This window comes from Pseudophryne corroboree, chromosome 5 (genome assembly GCF_028390025.1).
Source record: "Pseudophryne corroboree isolate aPseCor3 chromosome 5, aPseCor3.hap2, whole genome shotgun sequence".
NCBI lineage: Eukaryota > Metazoa > Chordata > Amphibia > Anura > Myobatrachidae > Pseudophryne > Pseudophryne corroboree.
In genome coordinates this window covers 499,504,428-499,524,466 of record NC_086448.1, presented here as the reverse complement: position 1 = coordinate 499,524,466, position 20,039 = coordinate 499,504,428, and the positions used below count along the sequence as shown (strand labels likewise).

The 20,039-nt window shown below is 47.5% G+C and overlaps 2 protein-coding genes across 10 annotated transcripts in view; one reads left to right on the top strand and one right to left on the bottom strand.

The window, feature by feature from the left end:
* The window catches only part of LOC134927903 (cytochrome c oxidase subunit 4 isoform 1, mitochondrial-like), a 353,718-nt gene extending 350,344 nt beyond the window's left edge, over window positions 1-3,374 (bottom strand). For 2 of the 8 annotated variants that reach the window (XM_063923005.1, XM_063923004.1), the window contains exon 1: window positions 3,292-3,370. The gene's annotated coding sequence lies outside the window, so the exon portion shown is untranslated. Of the gene's footprint in view, window positions 1-1,535; window positions 1,675-1,739; window positions 1,793-3,291 lie in introns of those variants that run through there. The other 6 variants (XM_063923006.1, XM_063923011.1, XM_063923002.1 and 3 more) reach the window with 5 other exon arrangements.
* Window positions 2,461-20,039, top strand: part of LOC134927902 (MARVEL domain-containing protein 3-like) — a 49,938-nt gene continuing 32,359 nt past the window's right edge. The window contains exons 1-2 of one of the 2 annotated variants that reach the window (XM_063923001.1): window positions 2,461-2,607; window positions 4,354-4,414. The gene's annotated coding sequence lies outside the window, so the exon portion shown is untranslated. The remainder of the gene's footprint in view (window positions 2,608-4,353; window positions 4,415-20,039) is intronic. The other variant, XM_063923000.1, reaches the window with a different exon arrangement.

Genomic DNA, 20,039 nt, shown 5'->3' with positions numbered 1-20,039 from the left:
CAGAGTTGGGACAGAGTAGTCTGTGAAAGAGCCTGGAATGAAGAGCAGTGCTGCATGTCACCCCCAGCCAGGACTCCAGGAGCTGTCAAAGTTACTGCCTGTGGAGGTGGAGCTGAAGGCTGCAATACGGGAGCCTAGCAGTCGTGGCTACTGTAACATACGAGTTCTGGGGGATTGCAGCGGCTGGGAAAGGTAAGACCATTCAACCTTTTTCAGACAGCTGTAGCAGGCTGCCCCCTCAGGTCCCGGCGCCCCTAGGCAGCTGCCTAAAGCTGCCTAGTGGAAGCTCCGGCCCTGGGTGTGGATCATTAGATCGACAGTATCTAGGTCGACGGTCACTAGGTTGACAGGATTGGAAGGTCGACAGGGTTTCTAGGTCGACATGTGCTAGGTCGATCTAGAAACCCTGTCGACCTAGACAGTGTCAATCTTCAGACCGGATCCCATGGCCTGCAGAGTCACAGTACTTGTATGTTATAGATACACAGTGGGGTACGGCCTGCGGAGTCACAGTACTTGCACATTATGGATACACAGTGGTGTACAGCACAAAAACGCAATTTTTCACCTTTTTTTTTTTTACACTGGAGCAGATTGGCACTGGACAGGTGTTCGTCAGCTCTGGAGTGGATGCGCATTGGACAGGTGCTTTGTCAGCACTGGAGTGGATGGGCACTGGACAGGTGTGTCGGCAGCATTGGAGTAGATGGACACTGGACAGGTGTGTCGGCAGCACTGGAGAGGATGAGTACTAGACAACTGTGTCGGCAGCACTGGATAGGTGCGTCGTCTGTACTGGAGTGAATTGGCACTGGACAACCACTTCTGAATTGACAGAGCACATCCATTTAATGGACAAAGCCCAACCACTAGTACTGAGTCTGGACACAGCAATCACTTATACTCTGGACACAGCACAGCGGCTTGAACCAGTAGAGTACAGCGCAGCATGGCTTGTACAGTATGGAGTCTGGACACAGCCACTTGAATCAGCAGAGCACAGTGCAGCATACAGCAGTGAAAGGCAGAGTGACATGGCACCGAGTTACTGCCAAGGGTCCCTTAAATAGAATCCAAAACCCATGAGAATCTGACGCCAGGAGTATGATGTTATGCCTTTAACTGGAATCTAAGTCTTGGGTAGACTTGGATTCCATAAGTTCCCATACCTCCCAACATGACCCTCTCCAGGAGGGACAGAATGTACTGCTCCTGGACTTCCCTCTTCATTTATGATTGCCGGCACCTGTGCTGAAACACCTTTCTTATCCATTAACCTGTTAAAACAGGTGATGGCAATCATAAATTAAGAGAAAAGTGCAGAAGCAGATCATTTTGTCCCTCCTGGAGAAGGTAATGTTGGGAGGTATGAGTTCCATCGAATCCTAACAGCTCATCGCTGTTTAGAATATCCATCAGCAAAAATTCAGATATTTTTTCATAGGCTTACTAAATGCAGACAGACCCCAAGGTGAAAAGAAATTCATGTCATATCAGTAGCAGGAATATATATTTGCAGGATCACACAAACTTACCTTCTGCTGCACTCATCACATATTATTCCAAATGCGCTATAATTGCAGTCAAATTGAACCGGTTTGTTGAATGCAGCAAGTTCTGGACGTTACATACTGTATCTCAAAGCACTACAAAAACCACCATCATCTATCTTTAGTAATGGCTAGTTTTAAATAATAAATTCTGCAACCTATATAATAAAATCCAAGCCTGCTCTTCACCTGTTATGTGTGCTAAAGGACACTCAAGGCCACCACACAGACCGAATTATTCCATTGTGTGCTGGAAGCTGACACAGCTCAAATTTAAAGTGATACTGCAAGGAGATGTTACATCCTCCTCACCTGCTGCTGCTAATATTAATAATACTCAGCTGACTGTTTCACACTTGCTGCATACGGAGAGAAGGGGCTGGGGAGAGAAAGTGGGAGTATGGGCAGGTAGATAGTGGGGTAGGGGCAGAGAGAGACTGGGGTAGAAAGAAATAGGGCAGGAGGGTTGTCCCAGATACGGACTGGGGAGAGTGTGGTGTGGTAGGGGCAGATAGGGAAAGTGGAGAGAGATGCAGATTTTTTCAATATAGTCACCTCTGTGTGACACGGACACACACTCCCTATGTACACTGCACCCCCATACCCCTCCATATAGTGCCCTCTATATACAGGGCACCTCCTCCATATACTGCTCCCGCCATATACTGCATACCCTCCTCCATATACCATGCTGCAACCTCAGATTACTGGCCAACATGGGACTCAGCAACAAGTAACAACAGTAACGAGGAAACGGATGCAGGAACCACTAGACCAGGAATTCCCAATCGTGGTCCTCTAGGCACACCAACAGTGCAGGTTTTAGTGATATCCAGGCTTCAGCACAGATGGTTAAATCAACATAAATGAGGTACCAATTAAGTCACCTGTGTTCAAGCTTGGATATCACTACAACCAGGACTGTTAGTGTGCCTTGAGGACCGAGGTTGGGAATGCCTGCACTAGACAGTCCCGCAGCACTCAGTGCGAAGGCATCGGGGACATGTGTGGCCACTTACCAGCAGGGGGAGAAGGTGTATCAGTTTGGCAGGAAGAGGTAAAACCATGTGTCTGATGAGCAGTACTGTGACTGGGAGGAGGAGGGGTCAGTGCTAGGGCCACAGATGATGGGGGTGAGGGGGAGACAGATAACCGGCTCAGCTACTTTATATATATATCCGAGTGCCAACAGAGGGGTGAGGTCCTGTGCACGACCCTCCCACACAGGCCAAGGCCAAGCTAGCTGCTGGTGGCTACTGCTGTCCTCTCTACACTGGTTGGGAGCTGTGCGGGGACTGGTGTATATAGTGCAGCATCATTATACTATGCCACTTACAGACATACAGCATCGATTTTTATAAAAGGTTAATGCTACACACACACCAGTGATGTGCGGTGAGGTGAGGCAGAGCCTTTCCTGTCATAATAATGTATATGCCAGAGTTTTGACTATATAAAGTATATGAAAAATACAAAGAATATGTTAGAAATATCTTCTTTGTATTATTCTAATCCTTTTTATAGTTAAAACTCCTGAATAAAAAGTATATTACAGGTGATGCACTGCCTCACCTGCATGTCTCTGATCAAAACTCACCAAATTTCCAGCAGTATATGCTGCTGCACCATAATGCCCACATGCATCCTTGGGTTCATATACTGCGTGTAAATCTGGCTCTGGTACTAGCCAGTGCCTTCTGGGCTATTTACCTCACCGAACATCCTTGACACTCATACTCACATACACTCAGTATGATAGAGCCCTGGCTCCTAGCAGCAGGACTTGCAAAAACCCCGTCAGCTCCTGTGTGAGTAGCGACTGCCCTCCTAATATAATGGTGTCCGTCATTTTTATGGGCTTTTAACTAGTTAGTGATAATGGGCCTAATTCAGAGTTGATCGCAGCAGCAAATTTGTTAGCCATGTGTACTGCAGGTGGGGCGGATATAACATGTGCAGAGAGAGTTAGATTTGGGTGGGGTGTGTTCAAACTGAAATCTAAATTGCAGTGTAAAAATAAAGCAGCCAGTATTTACCCTGCACAGAAACAATATAACCCACCAAATCTGTCTCTGCAAATGTTATATCTGCCCCCCCCCCCCCCCCGCAGTGCACATGGTTTTGCCCATCTGCTAACAAATTTGCTGCTGCGATCAACTCTGAATTACCCCCCATGTGCAATGTACAGCACTAAACTTCATGATTGGCTCCTGATCTAAAGGGCCCTACACACTGGCCGACATCAGCCAAAGATATGAACGATCTTGTTCATAAATGAACGAGATACTGTTCATATCTTTGAGTGTGGAGGCTCCAGCGATGAACGATGCGCGGCCCCGCGCTCGTTCATCGCTGGTCCCCCGTCGGCTGTACATGCAGGCCAATATGGACGATCTCGTCCATATTTGCCTGCACTTCAATGCAGCCGGGTGACGGGGGGAGTGAAGAAACTTCACTCCCCCCGTCACTGCCCCCCCCGCCGCCGGGTCGCCCGTCGGCCGTATACGCAGTCGGGCAGCTCGGCGGCGGATCGGCCAATGTGTAGGGCCTATAACTGTAGTGCAAGAAAACATGTAGAGTATGTCATATGTGTTGGGATTGACACTTCTGATCTGATAATCCTGGATTTATGTTTTATAAACTGGCCCTGGCATACCTTTGCCAGAAACTAGGTGCGTTATAGTAGGTGGTTCTTGTATGCGATTTGCAATTGTAAACGAGTCACATCCAGCAGCTTCCTCCTCAGCTGCACTTGTCAGACCAGTCCCACCTGTTCTCCTGAAACTCCTTCTCATGCTTTCAGAGTCTTCAGGCAGATAACAAGCACACATTTGATTACAGGCATGGATACTGTATCGATTAAGGTAAACTATGAGACAGAGATATGTTATCAGTACAAATTATTAGACTAACCTACTTTTTAATGAAATGAATGCATAGCATGTAGAACTTGCACACAAGCAGCCCTTATGATTGCTGCAATTCCAACAAGTGATTACTAGACGGCATGGTTAGATAATGCTACCAAAAGTACTGGGAAGCTCTCCTTTCTGCTATTTCATAGTTAGACTGATCGTAATTATGCAGTATTTCTTCCATTTGGCTGTTATTGTTGCATGCATCCCAGTGTTTTCCCTGCTATACATTTGTAAAATACAGTGACTATCAGTAACGATTGTTTGTTGCAATACATATCTCACTGAATAGAATACATAGCTATAGATGTATATTCTAATTAGGTTGATTGTATAAAGAGGTCAATGGCATACTAAAGCTGGGTACACAGCGATGTGTACCCAGCTGATATTACGGCCCGACATATTGTAATCTGGATACACATTGAGCGATATTAATGAAGGATAGAACCTACATTCGCATACTACAGGACGCTAGTGATATCATCAGGTTTGATATGCAGCACACCAAATCTGACTTTGTTAGCGACCACAGGTACCCTCATATAGGGCATACACGCTGCCCGATATACTGAATGCCGCTGTGTGCGATATGTTGGTCCGATCCACCAGATTGGATGAAATATCACTCATTGTTTACAATAATGTGTATCCAGCGAGGTCGGGAGCGATGGACCCCAGCGGGCAGCGAAAGAGCACTGGAGGTGGGGGAGGGGGATCATGCTGCTGCATCGCTAATGACATGCCCAGATTGAGCTGCATGTACAGACGACCCGGGGATGTCGCTAGCAATGTAGTGGCTACACACTGGATGATTTAAAGAATTTGACATAACGAATGGTCATTATCGGTAAATGTGTTTAAAATGTTGTCTAGCGTGTACCTGGCTTTAGGCTACTTCCACATAGACATTGTTACTGAGAGCGTCTTAGCCGAATGTAGACGTGTATGGGAACACAATATAAACTTCTTGGTAAGAAAAGATTTTCAATGATGTAACTTTTATTTTTGCTGCTGCAGCATATGGCTAAAGTAAACAAATTCAATTGTCAGATGAAATGTTCAGTTCCTTATTATTATTATTATTATTATTTTTATTATAAGTGAACAAATAAACAAGTGTCTAAATCAGTGGTTCACAAACTCAGTCCTCAAGGCATCATAATGGTACAGATTTTAAGGAACGCCACACTTGAGTACAGGTGAATAATAAGAATTTACTTACCGATAATTCTATTTCTCGGAGTCCGTAGTGGATGCTGGGGTTCCTGAAAGGACCATGGGGGATAGCGGCTCCGCAGGAGACAGGGCACAAAAAGTAAAGCTTTCTGATCAGGTGGTGTGCACTGGCTCCTCCCCCTATGACCCTCCTCCAAGCCTCAGTTAGGTACTGTGCCCGGACGAGCGTACACAATAAGGGAGGAATTTTGAATCCCGGGTAAGACTCATACCAGCCACACCAATCACACCGTACAACTTGTGATCAAACCCAGTTAACAGTATGGTAACAGAGGAGCCTCTGAAAAATGGCTTCCTAAACAATAACCCGAATTAGTTAACAATAACTATGTACAATTATTGCAGATAATCCGCACTTGGGATGGGCGCCCAGCATCCACTACGGACTCCGAGAAATAGAATTATCGGTAAGTAAATTCTTATTTTCTCTATCGTCCTAGTGGATGCTGGGGTTCCTGAAAGGACCATGGGGATTATACCAAAGCTCCCAAACGGGCGGGAGAGTGCGGATGACTCTGCAGCACCGAATGAGAGAACTCCAGGTCCTCCTTAGCCAGAGTATCAAATTTGTAAAATTTTACAAACGTGTTCTCCCCTGACCACGTAGCTGCTCGGCAAAGTTGTAATGCCGAGACCCCTCGGGCAGCCGCCCAAGATGAGCCCACCTTCCTTGTGGAGTGGGCCTTTACAGATTTAAGCTGTGGCAGGCCTGCCACAGAATGTGCAAGTTGGATTGTGCTACAGATCCAACGAGCAATCGTCTGCTTAGACGCAGGAGCACCCATCTTGTTGGGTGCATACAATATAAACAACGAGTCAGATTTTCTGACTCCAGCTGTCCTTGCAATATATATTTTTAATGCTCTGACAACGTCCAGTAACTTGGAGTCCTCCAAGTCACTTGTAGCCGCAGGCACTACAATAGGCTGGTTCAGATGAAATGCTGACACCACCTTAGGGAGAAAATGCGGACGAGTCCGCAGTTCTGCCCTGTCCGAATGGAAAATCAGATATGGGCTTTTGTAAGATAAAGCTGCCAGTTCTGACACTCTCCTGGCCGAAGCCAGGGCTAGTAACATGGTCACTTTCCATGTGAGATATTTTAAATCCACCTTTTTTAGTGGTTCAAACCAATGAGATTTTAGAAATTCCAAAACCACATTGAGATCCCACGGTGCCACTGGAGGCACCACAGGAGGCTGTATATGCAGCACTCCCTTAACAAAAGTCTGGACTTCAGGAACTGAAGCCAATTCTTTTTGAAAGAAAATCGACAGGGCCGAAATTTGAACCTTAATAGATCCCAATTTGAGACCCATAGACAATCCTGATTGCAGGAAATGTAGGAATCGACCCAGTTGAAATTCCTCCGTCGGAGCACTCCGATCCTCGCACCACGCAACATATCTTCGCCAAATGCGGTGATAGTGTTGCACGGTTACTTCCTTCCTTGCTTTAATCAAAGTAGGAATGACTTCTTCCGGCATGCCTTTTTCCTTTAGGATCCGGCGTTCAACCGCCATGCCGTCAAACGCAGCCGCTGTAAGTCTTGAAACAGACAGGGACCCTGCTGAAGCAAGTCCCTCCTTAGAGGTAGAGGCCACGGATCTTCCGTGATCATCTCTTGAAGTTCCGGGTACCAAGTCCTTCTTGGCCAATCCGGAACCACTAGTATCGTTCTTACGCCTCTTTGCCGTATAATTCTCAATACTTTTGGTATGAGAGGCAGAGGAGGAAACACATACACCGACTGGTACACCCAAGGCGTTACCAGCGCGTCCACAGCTATTGCCTGCGGATCTCTTGACCTGGCGCAATACCTGTCCAGTTTTTTGTTGAGGCGAGACGCCATCATGTCCACCATTGGTCTTTCCCAACGGGTTACCAGCATGTGGAAGACTTCTGGATGAAGTCCCCACTCTCCCGGGTGAAGGTCGTGTCTGCTGAGGAAGTCTGCTTCCCAGTTGTCCACTCCCGGGATGAACACTGCTGACAGTGCTATCACATGAGTCTCTGCCCAGCGAAGAATCCTTGCAGCTTCTGCCATTGCACTCCTGCTTCTTGTGCCGCCCTGTCTGTTTACATGGGCGACTGCCGTGATGTTGTCCGACTGGATCAACACCGGTTTTCCTTGAAGCAGAGGTTCTGCCTGGCTTAGAGCATTGTAGATTGCTCTTAGTTCCAGAATGTTTATGTGAAGAGACGTTTTCAGGCTCGTCCACACTCCCTGGAAGTTTCTTCCTTGTGTGACTGCTCCCCAGCCTCTCAGGCTGGCGTCCGTGGTCACCAGGATCCAATCCTGTATGCCGAATCTGCGGCCCTCCAATAGATGAGCACTCTGCAACCACCACAGAAGAGATACCCTTGTCCTTGGAGACAGGGTTATCCGCTGGTGCATCTGAAGATGCGACCCTGACCATTTGTCCAACAGATCCCTCTGGAAAATTCGTGCATGGAATCTGCCGAATGGAATTGCTTCGTAAGAAGCCACCATTTTTCCCAGGACTCTTGTGCATTGATGTACAGACACCTTTCCTGGTTTTAGGAGGTTCCTGAAAAGCTCGGATAACTCCTTGGCTTTTTCCTCCGGGAGAAAAACCTTTTTCTGAACCGTGTCCAGAATCATCCCTAGGAACAGCAGACGAGTTGTCGGCATTAACTGGGATTTTGGAATATTCAGAATCCAGCCGTGCTGTTTTAGCACTTCTTGAGACAGTGCTAATCCCATCTCTAGCTGTTCTCTGGACCTTGCCCTTATTAGGAGATCGTCCAAGTATGGGATAATTAATACGCCTTTTCTTCGAAGAAGAATCATCATCTCGGCCATTACCTTTGTAAAGACCCGAGGTGCCGTGGACAATCCGAACGGCAGCGTCTGAAACTGATAGTGACAGTTTTGTACAACGAACCTGAGGTACCCCTGGTGTGAGGGGTAAATTGGAACGTGGAGGTACGCATCCTTGATGTCCAAGGACACCATAAAGTCCCCTTCTTCCAGGTTCGCTATCACTGCTCTGAGTGACTCCATTTTGAACTTGAACTTCTTTATGTACAGGTTCAAGGACTTCAGATTTAGAATAGGTCTTACCGAGCCGTCCGGCTTCGGTACCACAAATAGAGTGGAATAATACCCCTTTCCCTGTTGTAGAAGAGGTACCTTGACTATCACCTGCTGAGAGTACAGCTTGTGAATGGCTTCCAAAACCGTCTCCCTTTCGGAGGGGGACGTTGGTAAAGCAGACTTCAGGAAACGGCGAGGCGGATCTGTCTCTAGTTCCAACCTGTACCCCTGAGATATTATCTGCAGGATCCAGGGATCTACCTGCGAGTGAGCCCACTGCGCGCTGAAATTCTTGAGACGACCGCCCACCGCCCCCGAGTCCGCTTGAGAAGCCCCAGCGTCATGCTGAGGCTTTTGTAGAAGCGGGGGAGGGCTTCTGTTCCTGGGAAGGAGCTGCCTGTTGGTGTCTCTTCCCCCTTCCTCTGCCTCGTGGCAGATATGAATATCCCTTTGCTCTCTTGTTTTTAAAGGAACGAAAGGGCTGCGGTTGAAAAGTCGGTGTCTTTTTCTGTTGGGGAGTAGCTTGAGGTAAAAAGGTGGATTTCCCGGCTGTAGCCGTGGCCACCAAATCTGATAGACCGACTCCAAATAACTCCTCCCCTTTATACGGCAAAACTTCCATATGCCGTTTTGAGTCCGCATCGCCTGACCACTGTCGCGTCCATAAACTTCTTCTGGCCGAAATGGACATAGCACTTACCCGTGATGCCAGTGTGCAGATATCCCTCTGTGCATCACGCATATAAAGAAATGCATCCTTTATTTGCTCTAAAGACAGTAAAACATTGTCCCTATCCAGGGTATCAATATTTTCAATCAGGGACTCTGACCAAGCTACTCCAGCACTGCACATCCAGGCTGTCGCTATAGCTGGTCGTAGTATAACACCTGTATGTGTGTATATACTTTTTTGGATATTTTCCATCCTCCTATCTGCTGGATCTTTAAGTGCGGCCGTCTCAGGAGAGGGTAACGCCACTTGTTTAGATAAGCGTGTGAGCGCCTTGTCCACCCTAGGAGGTGTTTCCCAGCGCGCCCTAACCTCTGGCGGGAAAGGGTATAAAGCCAATAACTTCTTTGAAATTAGCATCTTTTTATCGGGGGCAACCCACGCTTCATCACATACATCATTTAGTTCTTCTGATTCAGGAAAAACTATAGGTAGTTTTTTCACACCCCACATAAAACCCTGTTTAGTGGTACCTGTAGTATCAGCTAAATGTAACGCCTCCTTCATTGCCAAAATCATATAACGTGTGGCCCTACTGGAAAATACGGTTGATTCGTCACCGTCGCCACTGGAATCAGTGCCTGTGTCTGGGTCTGTGTCGACCGACTGAGGCAAAGGGCGTTTTACAGCCCCTGACGGTGTTTGAGGCGCCTGGACAGGCACTAACTGATTGTCCGGCCGTCTCATGTCGTCAAACGACTGCTTTAGCGTGTTGACACTATCCCGTAATTCCATAAATAAAGGCATCCATTCTGGTGTCGACCCCCTAGGAGGTGACATCCCCATATTTGGCAATTGCTCCGCCTCCACACCAATATCGTCCTCATACATGTCGACACACACGTACCGACACACAGCAGACACACAGGGAATGCTCTTAACGAAGACAGGACCCCACTAGCCCTTTGGGGAGACAGAGGGAGAGTTTGCCAGCACACACCAAAAGCGCTATATATGACAGGGATAGCCTTATAATAAGTGCTCCCTGTATAGCTGCTTTTATAATATAATTTTTGCCACTATTTTGCCCCCCCTCTCTTGTTTTACCCTGTTTCTGTAGTGCAGTGCAGGGGAGAGACCTGGGAGCCGTCCTGACCAGCGGAGCTGTGTAAGGAAAATGGCGCTGTGTGCTGAGGAGATAGGCCCCGCCCCTTTTTCGGCGGGCTCGTCTCCCGCTCTTTAGTGTATTCTGGCAGGGGTTAAATATCTCCATATAGCCCCCGGAGGCTATATGTGAGGTATTTTTTAGCCAAATAGGTTTTCATTTGCCTCCCAGGGCGCTCCCCTCCCAGCGCCCTGCACCCTCAGTGACTGCCGTGTGAAGTGTGCTGAGAGGAAAATGGCGCACAGCTGCAGTGCTGTGCGCTACCTTTAGAAGACTGAGGAGTCTTCTGCCGCCGATTCTGGACCTCTTCATGTTTCAGCATCTGCAAGGGGGCCGGCGGCGAGGCTCCGGTGACCATCCAGGCTGTACCTGTGATCGTCCCTCTGGAGCTGATGTCCAGTAGCCAAGAAGCCAATCCATCCTGCACGCAGGTGAGTTCACTTCTTCTCCCCTAAGTCCCTCGTTGCAGTGATCCTGTTGCCAGCAGGACTCACTGTAAAATAAAAAACCTAAGCTAAACTTTCTCTAAGCAGCTCTTTAGGAGAGCCACCTAGATTGCACCCTTCTCGGCCGGGCACAAAAATCTAACTGAGGCTTGGAGGAGGGTCATAGGGGGAGGAGCCAGTGCACACCACCTGATCGGAAAGCTTTACTTTTTGTGCCCTGTCTCCTGCGGAGCCGCTATCCCCCATGGTCCTTTCAGGAACCCCAGCATCCACTAGGACGATAGAGAAAAATTAGTACCTCAGTCAATTTTATTTAACCATCTGTGCTCAACCATGGATATCCTTAAAACCTGGGCAGTTAGGGTGCCTTGCCCACTGAGTTTGGGAACCACCAGCATAAACTTAAAAAAAAATGCTAGAAGACAAAGACGTAAATTGACTGGAGAGAAAAGAAGACTCTTTTTTTGGGGGGAACTCTTAACTGTATTACAGAAATAAGGATAATCTGTATCAGTATTTTATTTAAAAGTTAACCTTTATTTTCTATGTATTAAAAATAGCATCGGGAAGCTAAATAACTTGGGACACAAGACAGACACAGACATACATATAACACAAATTTGTAAGAAAGTAAAATAAGATTTTTTGGCAGTGAAACTGCGCCTTACTTTATTGAATAGTTTTTATATTTCAATTGTAACCCTTATAAGTATTATTCGGAAATTAGTAAGCGGAACTTCTGGATTCCCCCCCAATTATTTTTTTATATATTTATTAGGTAAATCCTATGTAATCCATTAATGCTCAGAAGATAAGTGCATGCTGAAATCTGTGTAATGCATGGGATACGTTTATGTGACCACCGGTCACAATACCGACGCCGGAATCCCGGCATCTGAACATCCCGCCGGTCAGCATGCTGACCCAACAGTGACTATTCCCACTCGTGGGTGTCCACGACACCCATAGAGTGGGAATAGAACCTGTGGTGAGTGCAGCGAGCCCCCTCCACCACATAATTGTATCAGATAACAGCAAACAAAGTACCAATGTATCATTTTGTATTCAACTATACCAAGTAACAAATGGTGTGAACCAGGGACGTGCAGGCAGGGGAGGTAGTGCCTCCGCTGTCATTAATGATTAAAATAATATAAAGAAGATACTTATGACGCATATTCTGTGTCATAAGTATCTGCTTTATATTAATCTAATCACATTCCCTGCCTATATGTGTTTGGGAGGCACCGATCGTGGTGCCTCCCGTTGTGAATGGTATGGGAGCGGGGTGTGGGCGCGGGTGGGGCCTAGCAATGGGCATTAAAAGCCCATTGAAAATACATGGGAAAGCGGCACCATTAGAAGTGACGCTTTCATACAGGGACGTGCTTTAAACCCATGAAAACACGCCCCTGATAGTGAGACAACAGTGATTGGCCAGCGGATCCGTCACTGGATCCGCTGTCAATCACTGTGTGGGCGCGGTGGAGGTGCGGGCGGCAGTGCAGAGTTTGGCAGCGGAGCAGTACCAATTTAAAAAATGGCGCCTCAGCGTCATTTTTTAAATTTAAGATGGCCGCCGCGAGCCAATCACGGCTTTCTGCGTCATCGCCCCGCCCCCTCCGGCTGACTTATATAAGTCAGCGCGAGGGAGCGGCTGTCAGTCCGACGGCGGAGGAGGAGCAGAGAAGAGCTCCTGAAGGCAGAAGACGCTGGAAGTCCTGGATGAGCGGCGGCTATGCAAAAGAGCTTAGCTGCCGCCCACCAGGTGAAGACGCTGGAAGCTCTAGGGAAGGTGGCGGCCATGCAAAAGAGCTTAAAGGCATCCGCCTCCCAGGTGAAGACGCTGGAAGCCCTGGGGAGGTGGCGCACCCCCCCCCCCCCCCCCCCAGAGGTGAAGACGCCGGAAGCCCTGGGGAGGCGGCGGCCATGCAAAAGAGCTTAAAGGCCGCTGCCCCCAGGTGAAAACCCTGTCAAATAAACTTTTTTTTTTAAAGACAGTGTGGTGATTTTATTTTAATATTTTCTTTACAGGTGCCAGCAGGCCATTTATGTCTGGACATGCTGGCACTTGTGGTTCGCCAAGTGCCAGCATGCTGGGGCAGACTTGCTGGGACCTGTAGGCCACCTGTAAAGAACAATATTAACAATGAACCCCGCACCCACCGCCACCAGGGGTGCGGGGCATAGCATTGGGCTATCAGCCCAGTGCTGGTCATTGCTCAGGAGGGGGACCCCATATTTATTTTTTGGGGTCCCCACTTCCGAGGAATTCCAGCCCTGGGCTGATTAGTTGGGGGGGGGGCAGATTAATGCTATGGCAGGGGGACCCCATAAGGAGCGTCTCCCCTGCTATGGCCCTATCCCCCCTGGCTGGTTCTGCCTGGTGCTGGTTTCACCAATGTAGGGGGGGCTACACTTTTTTTTTTTTCCATTCTATTGGGCAGGGGGGGGGGGGGGGTTGTTAGCTGCTTGTGCCTCCCCAGCCACTGACCTCACCGCACGCCACTGATGTGAACATCCTCTTACATAACAGTGCTCATTTCATGAAACAGATTAATTACCACAGTTTATGAAACATGAGTTCTTGAAGAGCAGGCCAGCAAATCAGGTTTCCCTGCTAGTTCTACTGTCTCACCATCTTGATTGTCTAAATCAGGCTTTTTCAACCAGTGTGCCGTGGCCAGTTGCAAGGTGTGCCGCGGAGCCAGAGCAGCTTCCTGCACCTTCAGAGTGAACTGTTGGCCCGGGCTCTTCTTAGAGGATCAGTCATGCTCCGGCCGTGATGTATGCCTTGAAGACGCGGCTGTGTGATATCATAGGTCACGGCCGCCGCATCTCACCACCCAGCCAGCCCACCCACCTGCACACACATCTTCCAGTTCCTGCCTGCATACACAGCAATCCTTGCCCACTCCCATCCACACCTGCCCGCCCGCTGCTCAGTATTCGCAGCACTCCACTATGAACAATCCCCGTCACTGAGGGCCAGGGAGGAGGACAGCTGACCGGTAGGGGCTAATATGTGCAATGTGATTGTTTTTCCTGTGTAGGCCAATGTATGTGTGGATTTTTATTTTTACTATGAGGGCCAATGTGTGTGTTTTGTTTTGTTTTCTGTGGGGAACTGATGGTGTGCCTTGGCAATTTTAAAATATTATTCGGTGTGCCACGAGTAAAAAAAGGTTGAAAATCACTGGTCTAAATGCCCAGGGTCAATCAGCGGATAGTGGATGAGAGAGTATCCGGGGCTCTGCTGGTATGAAGGGAAGAAAAGTAGCCTTTGTGCTGCTCCCGTTAGAGCGTGAGTGACACCTTGGTATCAGCCTGACATTGCAAGGTGTCATGCCGCAATTCAGGAATGAGAGTAGGCTGAAAAGAAGAGTTGTACCTGAGTCCTCATAGGGTAAGGGGAGGCAGAATGGAAGGGATAAGGTTGTTAGGTCGACAGTCATTAGGTCAACCACTGAAGGTCGACATGGGCATTAGGTCGACATGTACTAGGTCAAAAGGTCAACATGAGTTTCTCACATTTTTTTTAAAATATTTTTTTTTTACTTTTTCATACTTTACGATCCACGTGGATTACAACTGGGAACGGTAACCTGTGCCGAGCGAGGCACCTTGCCCGAAGTATGGCGAGTGAAGCGGTGCACTAATTGGGGTTCCCCGTCACTTTATGAAGAAAACGACCCCAAAGAAATTCAAAAACTCATTTTGACCTGTCGACCCAGTACATGTCGACCTAATCCCATGTCGACCTTCAGTGGTCGACCTAATGACTGTCGATCCAACGACCCATACCGGAATGGAAGAGGAGCGCGTAAAGGCAGACATGCGGGTCCGTATCGTCCTACTTATACAGTGGCACCAACTGCAGATCAGATTGCATGTTTTCACCCTTAGGCTTGCTCACATATCATTGCCAAAGAAGTTGCAAGCCTATAAAAAGGCTTAAATTGCAGAAATACAAGTGCTGTACTAATTCATAGCATAAAAACGAGCTGTGGTGAGATTGCTCATTGTACTGTTCAGTACACAAGTAACTTGAAATCTATCTAATTCCCATTGTAAGATTTTCCCTCCTGCTGACATGTATAGGAGATGGTGCTTTACAAAACTGTTGTTGACGCTCTTGCTTCCTCATTGTGAAACTTTACAAATATAACATTAACTGTCTGAGAAACAATAAACACATTTTCTGAACGCTGCATCTGCAATAATGTTACAATGTTTTCATGTAAATTCCAGCTATTAGCGATGACCGAGGTTCCCAAACGCAGTCCTCAAGACACCCCAACAGTCCAGGTTCTAGGTATATCCATGGCTCAGCACAGATGGTTAAATCAAATTGACTAAGGTGCTAATTAAGTCACCTGTGGCAATACATGGATACATTTAAAACCTGGACCTCTGGACTATGAAGCAAACTCAGCTAATAGTGTGAAATAAAAAAGGTTTCATTTGTAAATAGAAAAATAACCATTGTTGGTATGGTAATAGGAAAGTGTAGATTTATTGTATATTTAAAACTTGCTACAAAGTTTTATTTTAATGTCTTCGAAAATCTGTCTACATAGACAATGACATATGTAAAAAGTACTTTTTTTTTTTTTTTCTCTCTCTCTCAGAGAACCTTCCAGAATACAATAAGGTTCACACCTAGGGGCTCATTCTGAGTCGCATGCTGCTGTTGCCGTTTTAGTGTCTTTTGCCATAGTTGTGCCGGGGGGAGCAGGTACTATTTACCTGGGCCCAGATCTGATGGAGGGGTCCAGCGGAGTCCCAAGTCCCCTCCCCCTTTCCTGGCAGTAGCAGCTGCAGCTCTTCCCTTCAAGCCTAGCACATGCTGCTGTGTGTCGGGCTACAGTATGTCCAGGGAGACGCTTAAAGTACTATTTTTGTCTGTATTTTTTTTTCTCAGTGTGCAGGGCCACGCCTCCTGTGATTAGGCCACGCTCCCTGAAAAGTACCTGGGCCCGACCAGGCTCTCTCCTGTCCAGGTCATGCCTGCGACTTTATGCTAATCAATGCTAATAAAAACATGCATCTGAAGCACAAGTGCTTGGATGCCCACTTTGTACCCCTACATTCACAACCATTGGAAGCACCATCAGGATTTGCACATGTCCCATGCTAGGTGTAGAATCTCCATGAGAGTATAATCTCCAATGTACGCATTAAGCGTCTGAGTTCACAACCACTCCTGTGACACTCCTATGTGAGCTGTGGCAAGAAGGTTTGCTGTGTCTGTCAGCGTAGTGTCCAGAGCATGGAGGCGCTACCAGGAGACAGGCCAGTACATCAGGAGACGTGGAGGAGGCCGTAGGAGGGCAACAACCCAGCAGCAGGACCGCTACCTCCGCCTTTGTGCAAGGAGGAACAGGAGGAGCACTGCCAGAGCCCTGCAAAATGACCTCCAGCAAGCCACAAATGTGCATGTGTCTACTCAAACGATCAGAAACAGACTCCATGAGGGTGGTATAAGGACCCGACGCCCACAGGTGGGGGTTGTGCTTACAGCCCAACACCGTGCAGGACGTTTGGCATTTGCCAGAGAACACCAAGATTGGCAAATTCGCCACTGGCACCCTGTGCTCTTCACAGATGAAAGCAGGTTCTCACTGAGCACATGTGACAGACGTGACAGAGTCTGGAGACGCCAAGGAGAACGTTCTGCTGCCTGCAACATCCTCCAGCATGACCGGTTTGGCAGTGGGTCAGTAATGGTGTGGGGTGGCATTTCTTTGGGGGGCCGCACAGCCCTCCATGTGCTCGCCAGAGGTAGCCTGACTGCCATTAGGTACCGAGATGAGATCCTCAGACCCCTTGTGAGACCATATGCTGGTGCAGTTGGCCCTGGGTTCCTCCTAATGCAAGACAACGCTAGACCTCATGTGGCTGGAATGTGTCAGCAGTTCCTGCAAGACAAAGGCATTGATGCTATGGACTGGCCCGCCCATTCCCCAGACGTGAATCCAATTGAGAACATCTGGGACATCATGTCTCGCTCCATCCACCAATGCCACGTTGCACCACAGACTGTCTAGGAGTTGGCGGATGCTTTAGTCCAGGTCTGGGAGGAGATCCCTCAGGAGACCATCCGCCACCTCATCAGGAGCATGCCCAGGTGTTGTAGGGAGGTCATACAGGCACGTGGAGGCCACACACACTACTGAGGCTCATTTTGACTTGTTTTAAGGACATTACATCAAAGTTGGATCAGCCTGTAGTGTGTTTTTCCACTTTAATTTGAGGGTGACTCCAAATCCAGACCTCTATGGGTTAATAAATTTGATTTCCATTGATAATTTTTGTGTGATTTTGTTGCCAGCACATTCAACTATGTAAAGAACAAAGTATTTAATAAGAATATTTCATTCATTCAGATCTAGGATGTGTTATTTTACTGTTCCCTTTATTTTTTTGAGCAGTGTATATGTGTATGTGTATATGTGTGTGTGTATATATATATATATATATATATATATATATATATATATATATATATAATATTATATACACACACATATATCTACACATATATTAATCTATGAATATATTTATATACATATACACACAGCATATTAAACATGCATATATATGCACATGGATATATATGTACTATAATTAAAATAAAGTAAACTTTTATTAAGCACTTACAAGTTACAAGTGCCACCAGGAAGAAAGCAGGCGGCAGAGGACACTAGACAGCCATTAATAATACTCATGCAGCAAAAAAAATGTAAAAAAATATATATATATTTTTTTTTGGGTGGAGGGGGGTTTCTGGGTGCTCGGAACCTCCCCCCCCCCCTTCCCCCACCGGGTGCGCCACTGTATATGAGCCAAAGGGTATATGTGGCCATTATACAAAGATGCAGCAGTATAAATTCCTGGAAATTTGGTGAGTTTTGATCAGAGATGTGCAGAAAAGATAGACAGTGCCTCAACTGCCATAGACTTTTTACTCCAGACTTTTGACTTTAAAAATGATTAGAATAATACAAAGAAGATATTTCTAACATATTCTTTGTATTTTTCATATACTTTATATGGTCAAACCTCTGACGGGAAAGGTTCTGCCTCACCTCACCACATGTCACTGTTGTAGGCACAGATTTGCACATGTGCAGCACAGACCTTGTACATGCGCAGATCTACAACCATCAGGTTTGCGTACATCTCTGAATAAGGTCCAGGAAGTGCTACATTTCAAAAGTATTAATACTACTGGCTGCAGATAAATTAGACGTTCTAAAGATTCAGTGGCAGGAATTCCTCCTGCATTTCAGAGATCATAGGCATCATTTACTGCTGTTCTATGCTTGGCAAAGTGTAGCGTGTCAAATCTCCTGACTGGTCATTCCACTGTGTGTGTGTGTGTGTGTGTGTGTGTGTGTGTGTGTGTGTGTGTGTGTGTATGCATCTAACTGAAAAACAGGGGTATAGCCAGGTTGTGGAGTGAAGGGAAGCGGAGGGTTAAAACAGGCACCAACTGTTGAGCAATATGCACACCTGGGGTGTAGTATGGTATGCCGGCGGCTGGGCTCCCGGCGACCAGCATACCGGCGCCGGAAGCCCGACCGCCGGCATACCGACAGCGTGGCGAGCGCAAATGAGCCCCTTGCGGGCTCGATGCGCTCGCCACGCTGCGGGCACGGTGGCATGCTATTTATTCTCCCTCCAGTGTCATGGACCCCCACGAGGGAGAATGTGTGTCGGTATGCCGGGTGTCGGGATTCCGGCGCCAGTATACTGTGCGCCGGGATCCCGACATTCGGCATACTGAAGACCACCCCACAGCTGAATAGGAAAAAACTCTTATGTGACTCCTATAACTGCATAGTCTAATGTGGGCAGAAACCACTGATTAGCCACTGGGGCATGAAGACAGGAGACAATGGAAGGCAGTTGCCTCCGGGCGCCAGCCCCGAAGGGGACACAATGATCCATTCCATGGCTCCAGGTTCTGATTTATGTGCGCCAGAGTAGGAATAAGCAGGGAGCCCTGCGGTCTTCCCTCTCCCTGTCTGGGTGCTGCTGGAGTGGTGGAAGTTAATGTGGAGAGTGAATGTGCAGCTGGCACCTACAGGGAGAGACTTTCTCTTGAGTGCACACTCCCCCCGCTAAGGTCCCCTCCTCCCTGCAGCTGTACAAGGGGTACAGGCAGCCACACAGAGGGACCATGACCCCCTTAGAAGATGACCTGGTCAGTCCCCTCTAATACTTCCAGGCCCATGTAATTAGTACCCTCCATCTCGGTGCTCCTGGAGACAGTGTCTGGGTGCTGTTGGGATGGGGTGTTGTTGGTGCCCCCAATCTCCGTTCACATTCACTACCAACTACTGTATCTTGCCTCCGGGCTCCTAGTATGAACTTACGCCCCTAATTAGCTAGTCTGATTACAGAGCTCCAATTCCAATAGGTAGGAGTTAACAGCAGGATACCTAGGCTCTCAAAGATTAAAATACTGTAATGAGCCTCTTTCGCAGTCAGAGAGAGAGAGCCATAATTGTCCGGGATTCAAATATACCAGGAGAAGCTGTATATGAGACTGTTGTTCTCCACGCTGAAAACACACAGTCAGATCATTGAGAATTTACCCTACAGGTCATGTTTCACATTCTGAAACAGAGAGGTGTATTATTGGCCAAGGGAGCCCATACAGTATATACAGTAAAACATGGAGGTGGTGGGATTATGTTTCTGCTGGTTTGGCATAGATCCACTAGTTGTAATGCATGATCACATTAACTTTGGGAAGCATAGAGTTGTTCTCGATAACTCTGTACTCCATGCATTGTGGCAGTTCTACAGAATCTAAGAAACAAATGCTTTTATCAGGACGATAATGTCACCTGTTATGTTTCCATGGCAACGCTGGAATGGTATACAGAAAATTTGGTAACCCGGATGGACTGGCCAGCTCAGAGCCCAGATCTTAACCCCATTAAGAACCATTTGGACAAATTGGCGCAACGTGTGCATTC